Raw genomic sequence first — 16033 nt, 5'->3', positions numbered from 1 at the left:
CTGCTGCCCACTTCGGAATGGCTGCAGGAAGTTCCTGCAGCCAATTTGAAGCGTGGATGCCTCTGGAGGAAGAAGAGTTTGGATTTGATATCCTGGTTTATCACTACCCGAAGGAGTCTCAAAGCAGCTAACGTCCTCCTTTCCCTTCCTCCCCCACAACAAACACTCCGTGAGGTGAGTGGGGCTGAGAGACTTCAGAGAAGTGTGACTAGCCCAAGGTCACTCAGCAGCTGCATGTGGAGGAGCGGAGACGCAAACCTGGTTCCCCAGATTATGAGTCTACTCCTCTTAACCACTACACCACACTGGCTCTCCTACAGCCAATCTGAAGCCACACCACCCACGTGCTGAGGTAAACCCAGCGTGGCCTTGGACAGGGAGGCCGGCAGGCAGGCAGCGGGTCTGGGCCGCATCATGGGCATTGTGACGGGCATGTCATGAGGCTTCAGCAGGAGCTTGGCACACCTGCTGGTCCTGTGCCTCGTGCCCAGCTCGGAGCTGCTGCTGGTGACGTGCTTGGCGGCCCCGCTGGAGCAGCTGGTGGGTGAGCTGCACGCTGCCTGCCCAGTGCGGAGCCAGCAGGCACGGCCTGCCCACCAACCTGGCCTCAGACGACGGGCCACAGCACATGGTACACGCCGCCTGGGAGCTCTGTGGGGATGGGCCGATAGAGCGACTGCTGCTCATCAACAACGCCGGTGAGCGGGTGACACCAAGATGCGTTCCTGAGCACATGCAGAGTGCATTCCTCCTCCAGGTGCAGAGGCAGCTGCTGGACCAGCTTTCAGGATATTTATATTTTTCAAAATATAGCCCGCCCCCCCCACAAGGTCTGAGGGACAGTGGACCAGCCCTCTGATGAAAATGTTTGCTGACCCCTGTCTTTTACCAATAATTTAGGAACTTTCACCATTGTAACTAAGGTCCAGTGATGGCCAAACTTGGCCCTCCAGCTGTTTTGGGACTACAACTCCCATCATCCCTATCTAACAGGACCAGTGGTCAGGGTTGGTGGGAATTGTAGTCCCAAAACAGCTGGAGGGCCAAGTTTGGCCATCACTGAACTAAGCCAAGCTTTACTGCCTCTACAACTTTTTTTCTGAATACTGCATGGGAAGGCACATGAATCTGACCATTGGAGAGTTTGTAAGTAAACCATTTTTAACTTACCCAAAGTGTGGTCTTTTTTTCTATGCTAGAGGAAGTGGGGAACTTTGGAAGGAACTCACAAGGGCATATTTTAAAGGTCTATCAGCCTATATTCCCTTGCTTTACTTTGTTGCATATTCTATCTATCTATCATCTATCTATCTATCGTTTATATATTCGCCCTTCATCATAAAATCTCAGGGTGGTTCACAGAATAAAAGATTTTGTGATTTTAAATCTGCTGGGGTTTCCTCACCAAAGAGTACTTGCCCCAAACTTGGATCTTGGCATCCAGGAATTATCCTTCCTATATTTTATTTTTTTACTTGCACCAACATTTATTATTGTCTTTGATCGTGGAGGCAGATCAAAGCCATCGTGGCAAGTAGCCATTGATAGCATTATCTTCCATGAAATAAAAGGTTCCAAACGTTCGCTTTCGGGTGTTGTGCCACCATGCATTTATTTGCCTTTATACGTTGGAGGAAACAAGTGAACAGAGACTTAAGCTGAGGCACAACAGTTGTCCTCCTCTGTGAAACTAAGTTATTGGGCAGCAAGGGCCATATTTTATGCTAACCATTTTAATTCAAATAATAAGTGTCCCTCAGACATTTGGAAAACCCTGGTCCAGGATGTAAGCATAATGTTTGATTAAAGACATAGTACAGCTGTCAGTTGTATATTCCGCACAGAGCTATTGTCGTGGATTGTAGCTTTTTTAAAAAGTCGGGGCAATGAGATGTTAAACCCACTATTCTGGTTTTTGGATCAGCGTTAACAGGAGAACACAAAGAAGTCTGTTTTGTAGCTTGAGAGAAAGTGTTACGTGGATAAATCACACACAATCCCCTTTGGCAGAGCTTTAACGCTGCAGCACCTGAAAGAGCTGAGTTTCTGCAGAACTCTTTAGCATTATATTTTTTCCATTGTGCTGCGTGAAAGAGGAGGATGAGTTCGATATCAGCACTTCTCCACAAATGTGCAAGTGCGTCGGCGTGACAGCCAGGCTTTGCCTTGGCAACTTAATATTGTCCTCGAAACATCTGGAATCGTTTGATTTGCATTGTTCAAGAGAACCTGATCTGTTAAACTGTCAGAGGCTGGGGGTCCAAATGGTGCCAATCAAATGCACATTGTCAGGGAAGATGCATGGGTTAAGTTTAATGCTAACATTCCCTATACCTCAATCCCACACTGGATTCCAGAACATATATAGTTCTTTCCTCAAAAGCCCTCATTCGTGACATGGTACCCGAATAGACTTTGCCACAACTCTGCAACTGCTTTCTGTTGGTCTCTAAGGTGCTACTGGAAAGAATTATTTTATTTTGTTTTGTTTTGACTATAGAAATAAAGCTGAGGGTTGAAATTATTTAATATTTTTACAAAATGCCAAAAGTGCTTAGTAAAGGAAGGCTACAGTTAGATAACTCGCTAATTGGTACATGAGAAAACCAGAATGCACACAGCAGAAATAATGGCCTCTGGCTTAGATGGGGGAACCTCTAGTCTTCCCAGCATTGTTGGACTATAATTCCCATCATCCCTGGTCTTTGACCAAGGCTGGTGAAAGTTGGGAGTCCAACAACTTCTGGAGGGGCACAGATCCCACACCACCAGACTTGGTTCACCTTTGATCTGATCCTGCAAAGTTCTTCTTTATGTTCTTAAGTCCAAAATAGCAGAGGTCACTAGACACCAGCATGAAAAATGGCTGCACTGTTGACTTCAGACCACAAGCTGGACCCTTACCACTGCGTGGCATATTATTTCTAAGAGGCCTTTGACAGTCTCCCAGTTTGTATGGTTTGTGATCAAAAATTTACCCTGAGCCCACGGAGAACAAAGGTACTGGTGTTTTGGTTTTGATTTTAATATAGCATTGTTGATTTACAGGGTCCCAAAGAGGGCGTGGCCTGGTTGTAATCAAGTCACCGGTTCTAAAATATGGCTTTGAAATGGTGTTCGTATTATTGCACTTGACTGCATTTTCGTTTTTGTTTTTGTGGTGTAAAACAAACCAAGCAACATCTGCCAAGTGGGGAGGTCGTGCTCTGAAATCACATTATTATTGTTCAGTGTTGTGACATCAGATAGGTTTGTGAATATTTCAAATACAGATGCAACCACCCTCTTTGCCCCAATAGATGGGGCTTGCAATTTGTAGGGGACTCTTTTACCAGCTGTCACTTCTCACAATTTCAGGTCTCCTAAACCTAAAGGCCCTTCTTTCCCATAAAGCTTAATTTACCTCTCGCCCCAGAGGCATATGAATCACACCTGCTTCTATAAAAACAGTTACTCTGCCACCAAAACCTGCTAGAATCTGCATTCTCACTTAAGTGAAACCCCAAGTATGCCACAGTAGCCTCCCACTAGCATCGATCTGGGTGCTTACCCAAGAGTTGCCAACTTTTCAGTAAGCTTCTGCTACAATGCCTTAAATGCCATTTTAATCTACAGAAACTAGCAGGTGATGTTTGTATCTATTAAGCGAACAGCTTTGCCTGCTAATTCCTGCAGATCAAGGCTCTGTTAAAAGAGGAGCATCCGGTTAGCCCAGGTACAGCTGACTTCTGGCCCTCCAGTTGTTGTTGGACTACAACTCCCATCATCCCTGACCATTGGCCATGTTGACTGGGACTGATGGGAGCTGGAGTGCAGCAATGTATGGAGGGCCAAAGGTTCCCCGCCTTTGCTCTAGCCTGTCCACAGAGAATATCTGCACTGTGAATAGCTCATGTTTTGAATCATACTGAAACACATAAATAAAATAAATAAACTATACATTAAGGCCAAGGCTGGCTGCTCTAGCTGATAACCAAACTGACTTACCTGTAGATGGTCAGAAGGACTGACATACTATAATGACCACAGTTCCGGCCCAGCATCAAAACTTGATGATACTTTGGGTCTGTGATAGTCAGTGACAGGTTGTGGACAGGGTGGACCTGCAAGTAATGTAATTTCATTTGGTTTGGGAAGGAGAGCTTGTTCTCAAGTTCAAATGCTGTCTGGTCTCCATAATGGAAGACATGGAAAGTTTTTTCTGTATACGTAAAATAAGTTAATAGAAACCTGGTTGCTTGTCCCTTGTTCTTCAGTCATCACTAGTGATGAACGAGTATTTGTTTGTTGGCATCCTTCTGTCTTGAGAGACAGTGGATTGCACTTCTGGGGATGAAGTCATACCGTTGGATAATCACAGTGCCTGCTGTGGCTGCAGAGACCAGTAACTCGTAACTGCTGCCTCCTGTGGTGTTTTTGTGGTGTTAGCAGCACCAAAGCAACCTGGGCAGTGTGTCTGGAGGTCCTGGGCTGCCCAGATGACAAGACACCCCCCCCCCTCAACCTCACTGATGTAGTCCAAAGGAAAGCAGAGTAATACATTTCGCACCAGCTGGGCTGCAGGAGTTGCCAGAAGGAGGCGTACAAGGCACCACCTTATGAACTCTACTCCGGATTTGTGTAGTGTTTACTCCTTAGCTTTTTCTTCTCCCAAAGATGTCCTGCAATGCAGCAGATATGGGTTTTTCCTCAGGGTTTACTCCTGAAGCCTTCCTGGTAATCACAAATGTGGGAAGTGCTATTGCACTCAGGTTCCACTTCACATTTCCGAGAGACAGCTAACAGGCCACTGAGAGGAGAGGATGCTGGATCTGGTGGCCTGATCTAGCAGGACTTTTATTAAGTCCTCAGCAGACTGGTTAATACTGCTGGAAGTGGCTGCTTCGCCCATTGGTGAGTACACTAGCTGCCTCTTCCAGAGGCCAAAACACAAGAAGAGAAGGGCTTGAATACATGTGTACATCTTCGAAACAAAATAGAAAATTCTTTCCAGTAGCACCTTAGAGACCAACTAAGTTTGTTCTTGGTATGAGCTTTCATGTGCATGCACATTTCTTCAGATACACATCTGAAGATGTGCACACGAAAGCTCATACCAAGAACAAACTTAGTTGGTCTCTAAGGTGCTACTGGAAAGAATTTTCTATTTTGTTTCAACTATGGCAGACCAACATGGCTACCCACCTGTAAATGTGTACATCTTGTTAAGAAGGCAGGGCCAACTTAAGAAACTAACTGAGCAGGCAAATAAATCTGACTTCAACACTAGTGATGATGAGGACAGCATCTACCACTCAACCTGAGGGTAGCAGGTTAACTTAGGAGCCACTCCTTGTGACCACAAGTGTGAAAAGTGCTAAGCTAGATGGATCAATGGTCTGATGGTATAGAACAGCCAGGTGGCTGCTGCCCACGTAAACACACAAACACACAGCATGAACCTCCTAGCAGAGCCAGCTCTGTTGGGCATATTCTGGCAGAATGTGTGGATTTGGATAACTGGGTGCTAGCTGGCTGCCACCATTCCCCATATAGCAGCCAAAGGTAACTGTAACTGCATTTGAATTCTTCTTGACCTCCTTGACCATGAAAGGTCTTGTATCCTGTTACTAATCACTTGAAAAAGTAGCCCACACCACCCATCCAAAGGCCAGCAGGAGTCTAGGGTGAAACTCCATCTGTTTTATAGGCTAATGATATAGCCCTGAAGGAATTCATACGCTGTATCCTGGTCAAAAGAGAAACCAGATGTTCTGCAACTTGGCATCAATATGGGATCTGGGGGTTAGGCCACAATCATGACCCCACTTACCTGGGAGTGAGCTGCACTGAATTCTGTTGGATTTACTTCTGAGTAGACATGGTTAAAATGTAAGAAGAGCCCTGCTGGATCAGACTAAAGATCCATCTAGTCCAGTGTTTCCCAATCTTGGCTCCCCAGCTGTTTTTGGACTACAACTCCCATCATGCCTTGCTAGCAGGACCTGTGGTCATGGATGATGGGAATTGTAGTCCAAAAAAAACAAGCTGGAGACCCAAGTTTGGAAAACAATGATCTAGTCCAACATCCTTATCTCACATTGGCCAAACAGATGCCTCTGGGAAGCCCACAAGCAGGACCTGAGAACCACAGCATCACTCTCCCCAGTGGTGATTCCCAGCAACTGGCACTTAGAGGCATACTGCTTCCAACTGTGGAGAGAGCACATAGCCAGCTAACCACTGACACAGCCATGAGTTTGTCTAATCCTCTTCAAAAACCATCATGGTTGGGGGCCATCACTGCTCCTTGTGCGAACAAATCCCACAGTTAGGACTGTGGTGTTAGGCAGTAGGTGCCAGGCAAATGGAGTAGACCTAGAGCACGAGACAAGGAGCCTTCCAGGATGGAGCTGGCTCTGTGATGAACGCTTCATTTGTGAAGACTGTTTGTTTACAGGGCTTCCAAGACAGAAGGGTCTAGCACTTATGTGTTAGGGTTTTCTCATCAGTTTTCCTTAGAACACATGGATCCTATTTGGACTTATTTGTTATAGCCCTTAATCTTTATGAGATTGTTCATTAATGACATCCATGTGGTGGTGCCACACTATATCCTTGTTCCTACTCACTGCCTCTCCAGCAGAGCGCCAAAAAACAACAACATTTTTTTAAGGCTTTGTTATCTATTGACTCTTGATAGTCTTTGGATCATGAACATTAAAAACAAAAGTGAAAGGTTACAGGCACGGGCTTATGTATGCATGTTAACATTACAAGACCAAAGAAGAGATAGAAATGTTGTTGTTCATTTTTATTTAACACTAATAAATCACCCACAAACTTTTTATAGCAGTGTGTAGCCCATAAACTGGCTGCTCTGGAGCAGCTCTAAGTGCATGCAGGCTTTAGAGTCGCACAGGTCACTTTGTCATGCCAAATTATGAAGGGTGGAATTTGAAGCTTCTGATCTTAGGCAACAGTTCTCTAACCGCTAGGCTGCAATCCCAGGCCCTTAAGCATTATCAGCATACTGTGGTGCCTAATGAAGAAGCCTGTGCAACAGGAAAGCTCACACACTCTCACACCAAGAAAAGCTAAATAAAGAGGCTTTGCTTTCTTCCTGGGCATGCAAGCTCCCCTGTGACCCCTCTGAGCCAGGCTCTTTCCCTGACCCAGCTGTTTTCACCTGTCTCCAGAAGGACCATCTTGAACCAGTGTTGACTCTGCCCCATTGGCCCCAAGAAGGTAGCTGGCAGGACTCATCTGGGGGCTATAGCAAGATAAGGGCCTTTGTTCCCCTCCAGCTGAGTAAACCAAAATAAGTTGCAAGGTCAGTGCTGAATCTCATATACACCAGGCCTGTGTTTTAGTTGTACTACTGAACAATCCCAGTCTGAGAGGGAACCTCCACCCCACCCCCCTTCTTGTTTGACTTCAGGGCAAGCCGAGGCTACTGAGGGGTTAAATGTACCTTAAGCAAATACCAAAGGAAAATGAATGGATGCAGGTGGTGGAGCGCCCCCTCCCCAGGTGGAGGTGTGCCTTGTGCATTAACTTTTGATTAGAGGATGCAAACGACAAGAGTTTCAAACTACAGCTGCAGACCATCGCAGTCTAAAGGACTGCTTGGCTAAGCCGCCCCCCTTACAATACTGTCTGCTATGCTTTGCTCAGCTTTTGGCAGGACCCTAGTCCCCTCCCAGAGCTACAATTCCCAGAGATCCCTGTGAAGAGGGATTGGTTGTTAAGCCACTCTGGGAACTGAAGCCATTCTGGGAACTGTAGCTCTACGTGGGGGCATAAAGGTCTCCGAACACCCAGGGGTGTAACAAGGGGGGCGTAGGGGGTGGTCAGCCCCATGTTCCATAATGGAGGGGGTGAGAAATTATCAAGGAACAATTACTGCCCTACTAGGGCGGTTCATAAAAAAAACTTTTTTAAAAAATTAAATCCCTGCTCCGAAGGTCTTATCTTACTATACTAGGGATTATATAGCTATATGTGACATTTCATGCATATTGGTTAATATCTTGACCCTCCTCCACCAAAATAGCTGTTTACTTGGCTGTTTTCCTATGTCGTGAAGGCTGAAATTTCAGTTCAGTGGAGCACTTACTGTTCCCAACCCTAAACCTGTGGAAAGCCATCTAATTAGACTTTAATTTGATTTTGAGATGTTTTTAGGAGGGAATTTAATTATTGTTTGATTTTATATCAATGTTATGTATCTGATGTTAGCCACCCTGAGCCCGACTTCGGCCAGGGAGGACGGGATATAAATAAAGGTTTACTATTATTATTACTTGTTATTATTCCTTTGTAAGAAAATATGAAATAACGTAAAACCATTTTTGCGGGGGGGGATCAATGGGGGGGGGTGACAGGAAATTTTCTGCACCGGGTACCACCTGACCTTCCCACGCCTCTGCTAACACCTCTAAGCACCCTTAACAGATGTCAAGGAAATAAACAACTCTCTGAGATTTAGAAGACAATTGAAGGTATAGGGAAGTTTTTAATGTTTGTTGTTGTATTTGTTGGGAGCTACCCAGAGTGGCTGGGGTAACCCAGGACCCAGCAACATTAGTAAAACAACAACAATGTTTTGAATGAGTTATAAACATGCAACACCAGATGGTGCAAGAGAGCAAAAAAAAATTCTATGATATTTTTACATAGTGCTTTTTCATAACGATTTAATTTCTGACTTATCTATAGTGGGTTTTCTCCTATGTGTAGATCCACCCCAGTCAGATGGGTGGCATCTGAATAAATTAGTATTAGCATTAGCGATAGCATTAGCATTAGCATTACAGTGGTACCTCAAGTTACAAACTCCTCAGGTTACAAACGCTTCAGGTTACAAACTCCACTAACCTGGAAGAGTTACCTCAAGTTGAGAACTTTGCCCCAGGATGAGAACGGAAATTGTGTGCCGGCGGCGCAGCAGCAGCAAGAGGCCCCATTAGCAAAAACACACCTCTAGTTAAGAACAGTTTCAGGTTAAGAACGGACCTGCGAAATGAATTAAGTTCGTAACTAGAGGTACCACTGTAGTAGTATTACAAACTGCAGCTCCCAGAATTCTTTGGGTGCAGATATAGCTATTTAAAGTGGTATCATACTGCTCCAATTGTATAATGCAGGTGTATTGAACCTGCAGCCCAACAGAAGCTGCTGAACTTCACCAACCCCCACCATGCCTGACCTGGCTGGGGTAGAGGGGAGTTGGACTCCAACAACATCCAGAGGGCCACAGATTTTCTATCCCTGGCCTAAGCTCTTCATTGAGAACCTCTGGCCTCAATCTCAAATGCTGGTTGCAGCAAGGAGTCTGTGGGTATTCAGGAGAGTAGAACTTCTGGGTGTTTGACACACAAATAAACTCGTAACAGCAGCTGCAGCCTGTGTGCCTTCCGCAAGGGCCTCTCATCATCTACAAGCAAGTACCCTCCAAGCCTTCATTTGTTAATAGGATCCCTTGTAATTGCTCCCTTGTAATCACTTTCATTTCTGGGCCCGGAGTGAAAAGTATGTTCCATGGCTTCCTTCCAGGGATGGAAATCTTACCTAAAAAGCTACACATTCCATTTTCTAGCAGCACAGTCCCTTTCATGACCTTTTCTCTCTCCTGAATAGTTTGCACACCCACAAACCAAATAAACCTCCTTTTTACATCTTTATCAACCAGGTTCAACTTTTTTTTCTTTTGCGGGGGGGGGGGGTAGTATTTGTTTACTTCCCACTTTCTGGAAACACCTGGAGAGCCATGCAATGATTTATGAAGTGAAAGTGTTAAATGAGGCCGCCAGCTGCTAAGACTGACAGCGCTTTATACAGCTTTTATGAGGTGCCCTATTATGGAAAATGAACTTTAATCCGCCCATAAAAAGTGGGATCTGAAAACCATATTTACCCTAGTAATCTGGCATGCTGAAAGCATTCTTGGGACATGCAGGGAAGGCTTTAAAGGGATAAAGGTTATACAAAAGGCACAATCAGCCTGTGGCCTGCTGCTACAAGTCTTATTTACACTCCTGAATCACACGTGAATGCACACACTTCTTGAGACACACAGGATAATTGCATCTTAAGGAGACTGTTGCTCCAGCTTGCTGGAACCTTATTTACATTTTAAAACTACATTGATGTGGCACTTTTTTGTATTGCAACCCTCAAATCCCTCCCTTATTCCAAGGGTTCCCAACTGACCAGAACAATCCAGGGACAAACACACACACACACACACACACACACAGAGAGAGAGAGAGAAAGAGAGAGAGAGAGAGAGTTTACTTGCTTGCTGCACAAGATTATATTCTGTTGACCTTGATGCAAGGTTTACAACTTTTCCCATTGTTCCTTTGCCTGATATTACAGATGTTAAAACTCCTGGCACTTTTTCCACCCCCTTTTGTTCTATGCCATTAAAAAGTTCATTTGGCTCTAATAATAATAATAATAATAATAATAATAATAATAATAATAATGATGTTATTTATACCCTGCCCATTTGGCTGGGTTTCCCCAGCCACTCTGGGCGGCATGCAGCACATATTAAGACATAATAAGATATCAAACATTTAAAGCATTTTTTTCATTTTTAAAGATGCATCTAAGTGCTGTTAAAGGCATAGGAGCAGAGTATTTTAAAAAGTTGGCAACTAAATGTTTAGGAGGCTATTAAGACCAGGGTGGATATTATACAGGCTTGTGACATATGCAATGGCTAAGGATAGAAAATCAGTCTGTAGAGACTTTCTCTCGGCATTTGTATTTGTAAGGTGTTGTTTGTATGGTTAGCAAGCAAAAAAAAAGAACACCCTTACTGAGAGGAAAGTACTGACACCTCACTGCTTGCAACCATCTGTGTTTATTCAGGGCCCCACGCCAGATCTCCTCCTTATTGCACATTCATGATGATTTGCGCTCACGATGCTATCAGGGCAGTCACATACGAACCTGTTCTCAACACTGTTTTGCCTGCAAAAGCTTCGTTTTCTATGAGAGCACATCCCATAACTTCCTGTTGAGATCCTGTTACAGGTAGGTAGCTGTGTTGGTCTGCCGTAGTCGAAACAAAATAAAAATAAAAAATAAAAAAATCCTTCCTGTAGCACCTTAGAGACCAACTAAATTTGTTCTTGGTATGAGCTTTCATGTGCATGCACACTTCTTCAGATACCTGTATCTGAAGTTACAGGATCCTGCTGAGATCCTGTAACTTTTCTCCCCCCTATTTCTATAGCAATAATGTGGCCGCATTAGGAAAGCAAACTAAATACAGACACATCCACCTCAGTGCACTATTACTATGTCAAAAACACGTTGCAGAATATATCTGCAATAAAAACCACTCTGGAGCGTCTCTCAGAAGTAAAGCCAGCATGGTGTAGTGGCTAGAGTGTTGGACTAAGACCTGGGAGACCAGGGTTCAAATCCCCACTCAGCCATGAAGCTCACTGGGTGGCCTTGGGCCTCTCAGTCTAACTCAGGGTTGTTGTTGTTGTAGAGATTAAATGAAAAGCATCATGTATTGCCTTGTCTTGAGAAAAAGGTGCTATGTGTGCAATAAATAAATAATTTGAATTCAATCACATCTTTACAGACCAGCCTCTCTGTGTGTGTTTACTCAGGGGTAAGCCCCACTCATTTCAATGGGGGTTACCCCTAAGTAAGTGTGCATCTTTTGCCTCTTTGGCTTTACAACAACTCCACAAGGGAGTCCACTTTTGTTCCTCTTTTACATCACTGCTGTTATCCATTTTTAAAAGGGATAAGTGGACTGGGTTGCAGAAGAGAAACAACAACGGGGGGGTCCCTCATTCACAGGGGGGTCCCTCATTCACACACCTGGAGTCAATCCGGAGTCACTCCGCTACGTTCAGGGAGGCGGCCTGAGACCTCTTTCCGTCGCCTCTTTGGTGGCAGTCGCTCCGGCTAGTTTGAACCCAGAAGCGCCTCCTAAAGAATGGCCGGAGACCGAGGCCAGATCGCCGACCGGCAGTAATTCACGGCACGGGCGATGAATGGCGAGCGGGGCCCCGAATTAGCGGCGATGAGCCGGTGATGATATTTGAATCTGCTATAATTGATTCGGGGAAGTGCCTCGCTGACAAGCAGGAATTGATCATTCAATTTATTAGCCAGATAAATCCCATCGCTGCTAAGGGGCTGGAGCGGGGATGCTTTTGCTGAGTAAGACGTTTAATTATTTTATATAAAAATTAAAACGGGGGCGGGGGAGCCAGCAACCCTGTGCTTGACTGCACTTGGGAAGCCCGAGGCCGATCCATCAAGAACTTGAGCTGGAACGCTAGGGAAGATTGTTTTGGTTTTGCACAAATCCGAGTCCTTTGTCCAGCAGTTGGCAACGTGGCGCCTTCCAGATGTTTGGGACTACAGCTCCCATCAGCGCCAGCCAACAGATGAGAGTTGTAGTAGCGTCTGGAGGGCGCCACGTTGCCAACGGCTCCCGCTGACCAAGGTGCTGAAGACGCTCGCTCCTTTTGGGATCCACTGCATGCATGTTAGATCGGAAGCAAATTCCTGTTGATTTCTATGGCGCTAGGAAGGGAGTTTTAGGATCGGAGATTGACCCAAGAGGAGAAAGAATATGCTTTTAATTAGCCGGAAGTCGTTTACTTCAGAGGCGTCCTACTGACTTCAGCGGTATTTTTCTAGCGGGGTGGGAAGTTTTGAATTGTTTATTCAGATCAGAGTGCATATTAACTCAAAACAAAGGTTCCACTCTTAACCCCACTTACCGGAAAGCAAGTGCTCTTGAATTCAATAGGACTTACTTCTGAGTAGACATTGTTAGGATTGCACTGGGGCTTCCTCCTTCGAGTGTTTAGGATTGCAGCTTAATATTACAGTGTAGGCACGTGGTGGTTCAGAAAGTAACCTCTGGGAAAAGGAAACTATTTCTATCCCCTTTTCCAGGTTTTCCATTTTTCTTTTCCAACTGACACACAGCAGTCCTCAGCTAAGGACTTCTAACCTCACTGAGTTGCTTGGGGGGCTGACCCCTGACGTGTTGGTGTTGTTAAAAAGTTTCTTGTACTTCTGTAAACCTGAGGGTTCCCCCTGTCCGCCCCCTGATATTATTCTCTTATTTCTCAATGGCCTCGTTGTTTTCTGCTTCAAAGCTACAGTGTTCACAATTACCACCTAACCCTGCTATTAAAGGGAATGATTTTTAATTATTTACCCAAACGTACTTCTTAAAGAATATGAAATATGTTCTGCATACAACTTGTCACATACAATTTGTACTGCTTGGTCCATTTATGACATCTCTCTGTGTGTGGGTTAGAGAGCATGGTGCTGATAACACCAAGGTTACAGGTTCAATCCCCATATGGGACAGCTGTATATTCCTGCATTTTTGGGGGGGTGCACTAGATGATCCTCAGGGTCCCTTCTAACTCTACAATTCTATGTTTCTATGATTCTATATCCAGTGTTACACAGTGCAGCCAAATCCTGAATCCTACATCTACTTCGATATTTCTTTTTTCCATTTGGTAAAACAGATAGAAAATACAAGTTTAGAATGCAGCAGATAGAGCTGGGAAGGTATTATTAATAAATAATAATAATAATAATAATAATAATAATAATAATAATAATAATAATAATAATAATAATAATATCTGGGCTCAGAAACAGAATCTGAATGGGGAAGGAAAGTCAAGTGTGCAGCAGCAGCATTTGGGCATACATTTGATCTACGCCTGCAGTTCCTGATCCAGCTAGCGAGGTGCACAGAGATCAGTTTTCTTTGCTCCCTTGGCCTCTGGTGTGGGATGGAATGGCAAGTTTCCTGCGTGTTCAAAATATCCACACATTAGTTTTCCACTCTGCTTTCTCTCCAAAAGGCTCCCAGGCTGCACAGTGAGCAACACAGTTCAGTGCACGGGAAATATACACAGTCTGTTGTAATCGGTTGCAGTTGCAAAATTAAAGGCCTGCATACAGCCCCTCTAACACTGAAATACTATAAAAACATAGATTTTATGTATCTCAGACATTCGGAGTTGCGTTTTCAGCATACGCCCGGCATATGTATGCATTTTATTAGAGGCATTTATGCAATGTTTGATCAATATTGATCAATGCCCCCATTTTCAAATGCAGTATGAAAGAAAGCAGCATTAAAACCAATGGGCCTGATCCAGCTAAAAATCAAACGCAAAGGGACTTTTAGTCTGATCCAGCTACAGTTAAGAATTGTGTGCTTATAATGGGGGAAAGTCCTTACTTAAGGGTATCAACCTTCTGTGAAATGAAGCCGTTTAGCAACCCTCAACTTCTGCACTAGGAATGTCATCACTGGTTGAATTTATACCTGACCTACAGTTCTTAAGGCACAGGAGCACACACAAAAAACCTGGAAATCCTAATTCTATCTGCTTCATTTTACTTGAGTTGTGAATTGGTTTTGTTCAGCATAAAGCCTAGGAGAAATTGACACACAGAACCTTATTGCCAGCTCTTTGGCTCAAGGAATCCATGCAGATCTCAAGTACAAAACCGTTTTATTTTACATAACCTTTGGGACATTGGGAGAAGCCGATTAATAACTTAGCATGCATAAGTAGAGGTATTTCTTTTTAACTCTTTTTATAAATACAGTGTACAAAAATAAAGACAATACAGTCCTCCCGAGATTCCCAGCAGTTCCAAGCTTCGTGGTCGTAGGTTTCCCAGATTGCTTCTTATAAAGCATAAAAACTCTCAATACTGTCGAAGAGAAGAGGCAAGATGGTCCAAAGAGCCACATGTCCAGTGTCAGCTGGGGCACTGACATAATAGAACAGGGAATCGTTAATCAGGGCTGCAGAAAGGAGACAACTCTAGCTTTCGGTACTACCTGTACTGGGTTGTGGGGTTTTTTTGGGGGGGTGCCCATCAGCTGTGTCTTGTGAACTGAATTTTTCACTGAGACGCATTCATTCCCACCAACCACTAGAGGACAATGTGGTTTTACACTCCTGTTCATTGAGCAATGCTAAGGTCGGCGGTTCGAATCCCCGCGACGGGGTGAGGCTCCCGTTGTTCGGTCCCAGCTCCTGCCCACCTAGCAGTTCAAAAGCACGTCAAAGTGCAAGTAGATAAATAGGTACCACTCCGGCAGGAAGGTAAATGGCGTTTCTGTGTGCTGCTCTGGTTCGCCGGAAGCGGCTTAGTCATGCTGGCCACATGACCCGGAAGCTGTCTGCGGACAAACACCGGCTCCCTCGGCCTATAGAGCGAGATGAGTGCCGCAACCCCAGAGTCATCTGCAACTGAACCTAATGGTCAGGGGTACCTTTACCTCTACCTTTAAGGAGGAGCTAAAGGAACATTGGAGGGAGAATAGTGGAGGGCGAAAATGGGGAGGTCAAACCACAGGCCAATTAAACAGGAGTGAACTGTCAACCCTATTTTCCAATAAGGCCCAGAAGCTTCTATACTATTTATACAACCATGCTGGGCTTTGGATTCTTTTTAAAAATATGTTTCATTGCTGGCTGTTGGAATTGTTTGTTTTAGAGCGGTCATGGAAGGGAGGTTTTATTTATTATATATTGTAATGTTGTTGTGACTTTAAATACTGTTTGCAAGATGCGTCAGGGGAAGCTCTCAAAGAGCAGCCCATTCAATTATTAAAAGTCAATTTAAACAATAACAATCAGATTAAGAGAACTCTCATGTGCTAAGTGTCAAGGACTGGCTGGGCAAAGAGGAGTGGTGGAAGGCACCAGCCCTTGGATCCCTCAAGGGAAACCCCAGAGGAGGAAGGCTCAGAGCCCAGGGATCCATGACGGAACATTGAAGAGAGGTCAGAGGGAGACAATTGGGAAGAGGGGCTGGATGCTGAAGGTGCGACAGGGTATAGTGATCAGGAAGAGCCTGTGACAAGGAGCAGTTCAGACTCTGAAGCTGAAGCAGTGGGGGGGGGGTCAAGAGGCTGTTGAAGACTCCATGGAGTCTCCCTCTCCTGTTGCGCCAACCTCCCATCCCCATTGGTCCCCAAGAATGCACAGAAAAATGAGGAGAGCAG

Source organism: Lacerta agilis, chromosome 12 (assembly GCF_009819535.1).
Source record: "Lacerta agilis isolate rLacAgi1 chromosome 12, rLacAgi1.pri, whole genome shotgun sequence".
Lineage (NCBI taxonomy): Eukaryota > Metazoa > Chordata > Lepidosauria > Squamata > Lacertidae > Lacerta > Lacerta agilis.
Note: the sequence above shows the minus strand (reverse complement) of the source record.